The following is a 7,630-nucleotide window of genomic DNA, read 5'->3' as shown; positions in this document are numbered from 1 at the left end:
CTGAGATGTTGAACCAAGGTTAAGAACCACTATAAAAAAAAAATAAATAAACCAAAACCCTCTCTGCTGACGAGTTTCTGTGGGTCTCAGCCATCATTTGTCAAAATCTTTTCTTGAAATCTTTTGAGGAATGTGGCTTTGCCTGAGAGGAAGTGAGTTGCTGTGGCTGTTTCACTGTTTCCAGTTCTTTTTTGTTTATTTCTAAATTTTAAAAATTGAGATAAAATTTACATATAACATGTAAGTTTAAGGTATATGCGTTGATTTGATACAACTACATATAGAAATTTGGTTACCCCCATAGTTTTATTTTTTATTATTTATTTTTAAAATATGTAAGTATATATTTATTTATTTGGCTGTGTCAGGTCTTGATTGTGGCAGGCAGGGTCCTCAGCTGGGGCATGGCAACTCTTAGTTGCAGCATGTGGGATTGAGTTCTCTGACCAGGGATCGAACCCCAGTCCCCTGAATTGGAAATTTGGAGTTTTAGCCACTGAACCCCCAGGGAAGTCCCACCACCATGGTTTTAGCTAATGTGTGTATCATTACATATGTTTTGCATTTCTTTTTTGTGATAAGAACAATTAAGATCTAGTCTCTTACCAATTTAGATGTAATACAGTATTGTTGACTGACTTCCCTGGTGGTGCAGATGGTAAAGTATCTGCCTACAATGCGGGGGACCTGGGCTCGATCCCTGGGTCAGGAAGATCCCCTGGAGAAGGAAATGGCAACCCACTCCAGTACTCTTGCCTGGAAAATCCCATGGACAGAGGAGCATGGTGGGCTACAGTCCATGGGGTAGCAAAGAGTCGGACACGACTGAGTGACTTCACTTTCACTTTCTACTGTTGACTATGATCAGTCTATCATTTACTGGATCACCAGAGCTTATTCATCTTCTAGTTGCAGGACTGTGCCCTTTAACAACATCTCCCAAATTCCCCCACCCACCAGCCCTTGGCAATCATCATTCTACTCTTTAAAAAAAAAAGTTTGGTGTTTTTATTTATCTGGCCATGGTGCGGCATGTGGGATCATAGCTGGCTAATGAGGAAGCAACCCTGAATTGGGAGTGTTAACCACTGGACCCCCAGGGAAGTCCTGAGTGGGCATTTTCAGATTGCAAATATGAAAGATATCACAGTTTAGCTCACTCAGCATAATGCCTTCAAGATCCATCCATGTTATTGAAATGACAGGATTTCCTTTTTTTTTAATTTAATTTTCTTAACACCAAAAACATTTAGTATTGGGGTACAGCCAATTAGCAATGTTGTGATAGTTTCAGGTGAACAGTGGAGGGACTCAGCCATAAATATACATGTGTCCATTCTCCCCTAAACCCCTCTCCCATCCAGGCTGGCACATAACATTGAGCAGAGTTCCTTGTGCTATACAATAGGTCTTTGTTGGTTATCCATTTTAAATATAGCAGTGTGTACATGATCTTCCCAAAGTCCTTAACTATCCCTTCCCCGCCAGCAATCATGAGTTCATTTTCTAAGTCTGTGAGTCTCTTTCTGTTTTGTAAGTTCATTTGTTGCCGGGGTCCAGCCCCGGTGGATCCAGGGAATTCGAAGGGTGGACGGCGTTGGCGTGGAAAGACTTGTTTATTTATTAATATAAGATTAGATTAAGAAACTATAGTGCAGTAAGAAGATTAAATGGAGGAAGAGGGCTGAATAGCTTGGTTTACGCGGAAGACCAATAAAATTCCAGACAAGGAATTTGCACCATCTACGTTGGGCCACCGGCGCCCGCTTGAATATCTAAGGGTGCCTCGCCTTAAGCTCCCTTTCGCGTGGGCCTTAACAGCCAGGGCAAATAAGTAGACCTGGCGAGCCTCCGCGCCCCAGATGGAAATTCAGCCTGAAATTAGTAAAGAGCAGAGGGAGGGAAAGGGAGAGAAAAAGAGAGAGAGAGAGACACGGGGGGAGCCAGATTCCCAAGAAACCAGGCCAAGAGACTAGTCCGAGAAACTGGTCCGAGAAGCTGGTCCCATCCTTTATTGTTCAGAAGGCCTTTTATACTTTTGATAAAACATGGAGATCAATGGGTAACACAAAGTTATGCAGCATTAGCAGTTCAGACTCTTTCTATACATCATTTTGTATACAAAAGGTCTCAGGTGATTTACATTATCTTCTGGCCAAGAGGCTTGTTAACACTTTTTGGCTCTCTTCCTTAATGAATGGTAATTTTGTTTCCCCTGAAGTGTTTTTCTTTAATCTGCATCTCCTTAAAAGCGCTAAAGTTACATCTCTATAGAACAAAGGCACAGTGGGTTATAACAAAGAAGGTACTTAACTCAAAGATCTAATGTTGCTAATACAAGGTCTACTACTTGTTTTTCTATATACCAACTATATCTAAAAACAAAGGATATGAAAATTTGGCAGCAAGCATTGACTCAACAAATGAAACTTTTAATCAGTCCTATTCTAAAGATTTTGACTCTTCGGAAGCCCCTACATTCCTAGGATATTTTAAGCTTCCTGTGCCTCCTGCGGTCAGGAGGCCTCAAACAATCACATGCGCAGCTGTACGAGTCCTGCAGGCAGGCTAGAAAGCCATTAGAGGGGTTTTTTGGATTGAAACACTCTTTCAAATGTAGAAGACTAAAGCCCTGAATTGACTTTTTCCAGAAAATGTCAGAAGAGTGGAAAAGCAGAGCACAAAAGCCGGCAGATTTTTGTTGGGGTACATGCTTAGGAATTTCCAGAGGGGCCCCTGAAGTCTGAGCACGCCTTGCGTATGTCAGCTTCCTTCCTCATGACCTTGTCATGGGCGGGATTCCTCACACTGGCTCCCGGCAATTTGTATCATTTCGTTTTCGATTCCACATATAAGGGATGTCATGATTCATATGGTATTTCTCCTTCTCTGACTTTACCCAGTATGACACTCTTTATGTCCATCCATGTTGCAGCAAATGGGCTTGTTTCATTCTTTTTAATGGCTGAGTAAAATTCCATTGTGTGTGTGTATATATAATATTATATATGTATGTACACCACATCTTCTTTATCCATTCCTCTGTCAATAGACATGTAGGTTGCTTCCAGGTCTTGGCTATTGTGAATAGTGCTGCAGTGAACATTGGGCTGCACGCGTTCTTTGGGGCCCTGTCTTTCTTTGGATACATGCCCAGGACTACAAGGTCGTATGGTAGTTCTAGTTCTAGTTTTTTAAGGAACCTCCACACTGTTCTCCATAGTGCCTGCCCCAATTTACATTCCCACCAACAGTGCAGGAGGGTTCCCTTCTCTCCACACCATCTCCAGCATTTGTTGTTTGTGGATTTTTTTGATGGTAATCATTCTGACTGGTATGAAGTGATATCTCATTGTAGTTTTGACCTGCATTTCTCTAATAACTAGTGATTTGAACATCTTTCCATGTGCCTATTGGTCATCTGTATGTCCTCTTTAGAGAAATGTCTGTTCAGGTCTTCTGCCCATTTTGAGTGGATTGTTTGTTTTGATGCTATTAAGTGTCATGAGCTATAAATTTTGGAGACTAATCCCTTATCAATGACATGATTTGCAAATATTTTCTCCCAATCTGTGGGTTCTTTTTGTTTTGCTTATTGTTTCCTTTGCTGTGCCAAAGCTTTTGAGTTTAAGTAGGTCCCATTTGTTTATTTTTGCTTTTATTTCCATTATTCTGGGAGATGGATTTAAAAAGATTTTTGCTGTGATTTATGTCAGAGAGTGTTCTGCCTAGGGATTTCCTTCTTTCTCCTGGCTGAATAATATTTCATTGTGTATATATGTATATATACATACATGCATGTATATACACACACATCTTCTTTATCCACTGACAGACAGGTTGTTTCCATATCCTGGTTATTGTGAATATTGCTGCAATAATCTTGAGAATGCAGATATGTTTTTGATATCCTGTTTTCATTTCCTTTGGATATACACCTAGAGGTGGGATGTCTGGTTCATATGGGTTTTTTTTTTTTTTTTTTTGACCATGCTGTGCAGCATGCAGAATCCTAATTCCCTGACCAGGGATCAAACCTGCACCTGTTGCATTGGAAACATAGAGTCTTAGCCACTGGACTGCCAGTGAAGTCCTCATATGTTCTGTGTAATTTTTTGAGGAAATTCCATACTGTTTTTCACTGTGGCTTCACCAATTTACATTCCTGCCAAGAGTCTAAGAAAATAAAAGTGTCAGTTGCTCAGTTTTGTCCGACTCTCTGCTATCCCATGGACTGTAACCCACCAGGCTCCTTTGTCCATGGGGATTCGCTGGGCAAGATTACTGGAGTGGCTTGCCATGCCCTTCTTCAGGGGATCTTTCTGACCCAGGGATCAAACCCAGGTCTCCTGCATTGCAGGCAGATTCTTTACCATCTGAGCCATCAGGGATGAACATCTTTTCATGTGCCTGTTGGCCACTCAGATGTCTTCTTTGGACATTTGGGGAAAAGTCTATTCAGCTCTTCTGTCCATTTTTCAAACTGGATTGTTTGTTTTCATGTTATTGAGTTATACGAGTTTATAAAATATATTTTGGACATTAACCTCTTATCTGATACATGGTTTGCAAATATTTTCTCCTATTCCATAGGTTGGTTTTGCATCTTGTTGGTGATTTCTTTTGCTGTGCAGAAGCTTTTTAGTTTGATATAGTCCCACTTGTTGATTTTTGGGTTTGTTGTTTGTGCTTTTGGTGTCCTAGCCAAAAAAATCCTTGCCAAGGCTAATGTTAAAGAGCTTCTTCCTTGTGTTTTCTTGGAGTTTTACAGTATTGGGTCTTATGTTTAAATCTTTAATCTACTTCAAGTTTATTTTGGTGAGTAGTGTAAGATAAGGATCCAATTTCATTTTTGTTTTGCATATGGTTATACAGTTTTCCAAACACTATTTATTGATTATCCTTTTCCCATTGAATGTTCTTGGTCCTCTTGTCAAATAGTTGACCATATATGCATGGGGTTTATTTCTGAGGGATTCCCTAATAGCTCAGTTTGTAAAGAATCTGCCTGCAATGCAGGAGGCTCTGGTTCAGTTCCTGGGTCAGAAAGATCTGCTGGAGAAGGGATAGGCTACCCACTCCACTACTCTTGGGCTTCCCTTGTGGCTCAGCTGGTAAAGAATCTGCCTGCAATGTGGGAGACCTGGGTTCGATCCCTGGGTTGGGAAAATCCCCTGGAGAAGGGAAAGGCTACCCACTCCAGTATTCTGGCCTGGAGAATTGCATGAATTGTAAAGTCCATGCGGTCTCAAACAGTCAGACACGACTGAGCGATTTTCACTTTCACTTTATTTCACTTTATTTCTGAGCTCCCTATTTAATTCCATTGGTCTATGTATCTAGCACCATGCTGATGTAATTATTAGTGGTTTGTAGTATAGTTGAAATAAGGAAGTGTGATGCTTCCAGTTTTCTTCTTTCTTGGGGTGCTTTGGCTATTCAGAGTCTTCCATGATTCCTTACAAATTTCAAGATTGTTTTTTCTATTTTTGTGAAATATGCCATTGGGAATTTTGATAGAATTGCATTAAATCTATAAATGACTTTGGATGGTATGGACCAAACACAAAATTAAATCAACTATAATAAATAAAATTTTGAAAGAGATCAGTTATGTTTCTATACACTAACAATGAAATATGTCCCAATTACAATAGTATAAAAAACAATACTTAGGAGTAAATTTAATCAAGGGAGTGAAAGATCAGGAAAATGAAAACCACAAGACTTTGAGAAAAGAAATTTAAGACAATGTAAACAGATGGAATTAATGTGTTCATGTATCACGTATCTCCTGTGTTCATGTATCAGAAGAATTAATATTGTTAAAGAGACCTAGTTTCTATCCCTGGGTTGGGAAGATCCCCTGGAGGAGGGCATGACAGCCCAATCCAGTATTCTTGCCTGGAAAATCCCTATGGACAGAGTAGCCTGGTGGGCTACAGTCCATGAGGTCCCAAAGAGTTGGACACGACTGAGTGACTAAGCACAGCATATAAGTGATATCATGTAATATTTGTCTGTTTCTTCCTGACGTATTTTACTTATTATGACAAACTCTGGATCCATCCATGTGGCTGCAAATGGCATTTCAGTCTTTATGGCTGAGTAATATTCCATTACACACATAAACCATACCACACACACACATATACTGTGTCTTCTCTATCCATTCATCTGTTGATGGACACTTAGGTTTCTTCCATGTCCTGGCTATTAGAAATAGTGCTGCTTTGAACACTGAGATGCAAGTAATTTTTCAAATGAAAGTTTTCATCTCTTCTGGATATATGCTCAGGAGTGGGATCTGGATCATGTGGTAACTATTATTAATCTTAGTTTTTTAAGGAGATTCCGTACTGTTGTCCATGGTGGTTAGACCATTTTACATACCTACCAATAGAGTGGGAAAGTTCTTTTTCCTCTAACATTTACTATTTGTAGACTTCATAATGATGGCCATTCAGACTGGTACGAGGTAATACTGTTATTTTGGTTTCCATTTCTATAATAATTAGAGATATTGATCATCTTTTCATGTGCCTATTGCCCATCTGTATGTCTTCTTTGGAAAAATGGCTATTTAGGTCTTCTGTCTATTTTTTGATTGAGTTGTTTGGTATTTTGATACTGAGTTGTATGAGACAGCATTTGTCTGAGACAGCATTTGTGTATTTTGGAAATCAAGCCCTTGTTGGTTGCACTGATTGCAAATTGTTACTCCCAGTTCTTAGGTTGTCTGTTCGTTTGTTTCCTTTGCTGTGCAAAACCTTCTAAATTTGATTAGGTCCCATTGGTTTATTTTTTCTTTTATTTCTTTTGCCTTGGGAGATTGACTTAAGAAAATATTGCTATGATTTACAAAACATTTCAGAGAATGTTTTACTTGTGTTCTCTTCTAGGAGTTTTATGGCATCATGTCTTCTATTTAAGCCATTTTTAGTTTATTTTTTGTGTATGATGTGAAGGAGTGTTCTAATTTCATTGATTTACATGCAGCTATCCAGCCTTCTTAACACCACTTGCTGAAGAGACTATCTTTTTTCCATTGTATATTCTTGTCTCCCTTATTGGAGATTAATTGACCATAGGTGTTTGAACTTATTTATGGGTTCTCTATTCTGTTCCATTGATGTATATGTCTATTCTTGTGGCAGTACCATGCTGTTTCGATTACTGTAGCTTTGTATTATTGTCTGAAGTCTGGAAGGGTTATACCTCCAGCTTTCATCTCTTTCCTCAAGATTGCTTTGACATTTTGGTCTTTTGTAGTTTCGTATAAATTTGGGACTATTTGATCTAGTCCTGTGAAATATCATGGGGAATTTGATAGGAATCACATTAAATCTGTAGATTGCTTTGGATAGTATGGCCATGTTAACTATATTAATTCTTCCACTTCAAGAGCATAGGATATCTTTTTATTTCTTAGGATCATCTTGATTTTCTTTATCAATGGAAACATAATTGATTTCTGTATGTTGATTTTTATATTCTACAATGTACTAAATTTATATAGTTTCAATAGTTTTTTTATTGACTCTTTAGGATTTTCTTTATAAGAGATCATGTGTGCATGCTCAGTCATATCTGATTCTTTGCAACCCCACAGACTGTAGCCCACCAGGCT

The sequence above is a fragment of the Capricornis sumatraensis genome, chromosome 1 (assembly GCF_032405125.1).
Source record: "Capricornis sumatraensis isolate serow.1 chromosome 1, serow.2, whole genome shotgun sequence".
Taxonomy (NCBI): Eukaryota; Metazoa; Chordata; class Mammalia; order Artiodactyla; family Bovidae; genus Capricornis; species Capricornis sumatraensis.
This window is presented reverse-complemented; position numbering follows the sequence as displayed.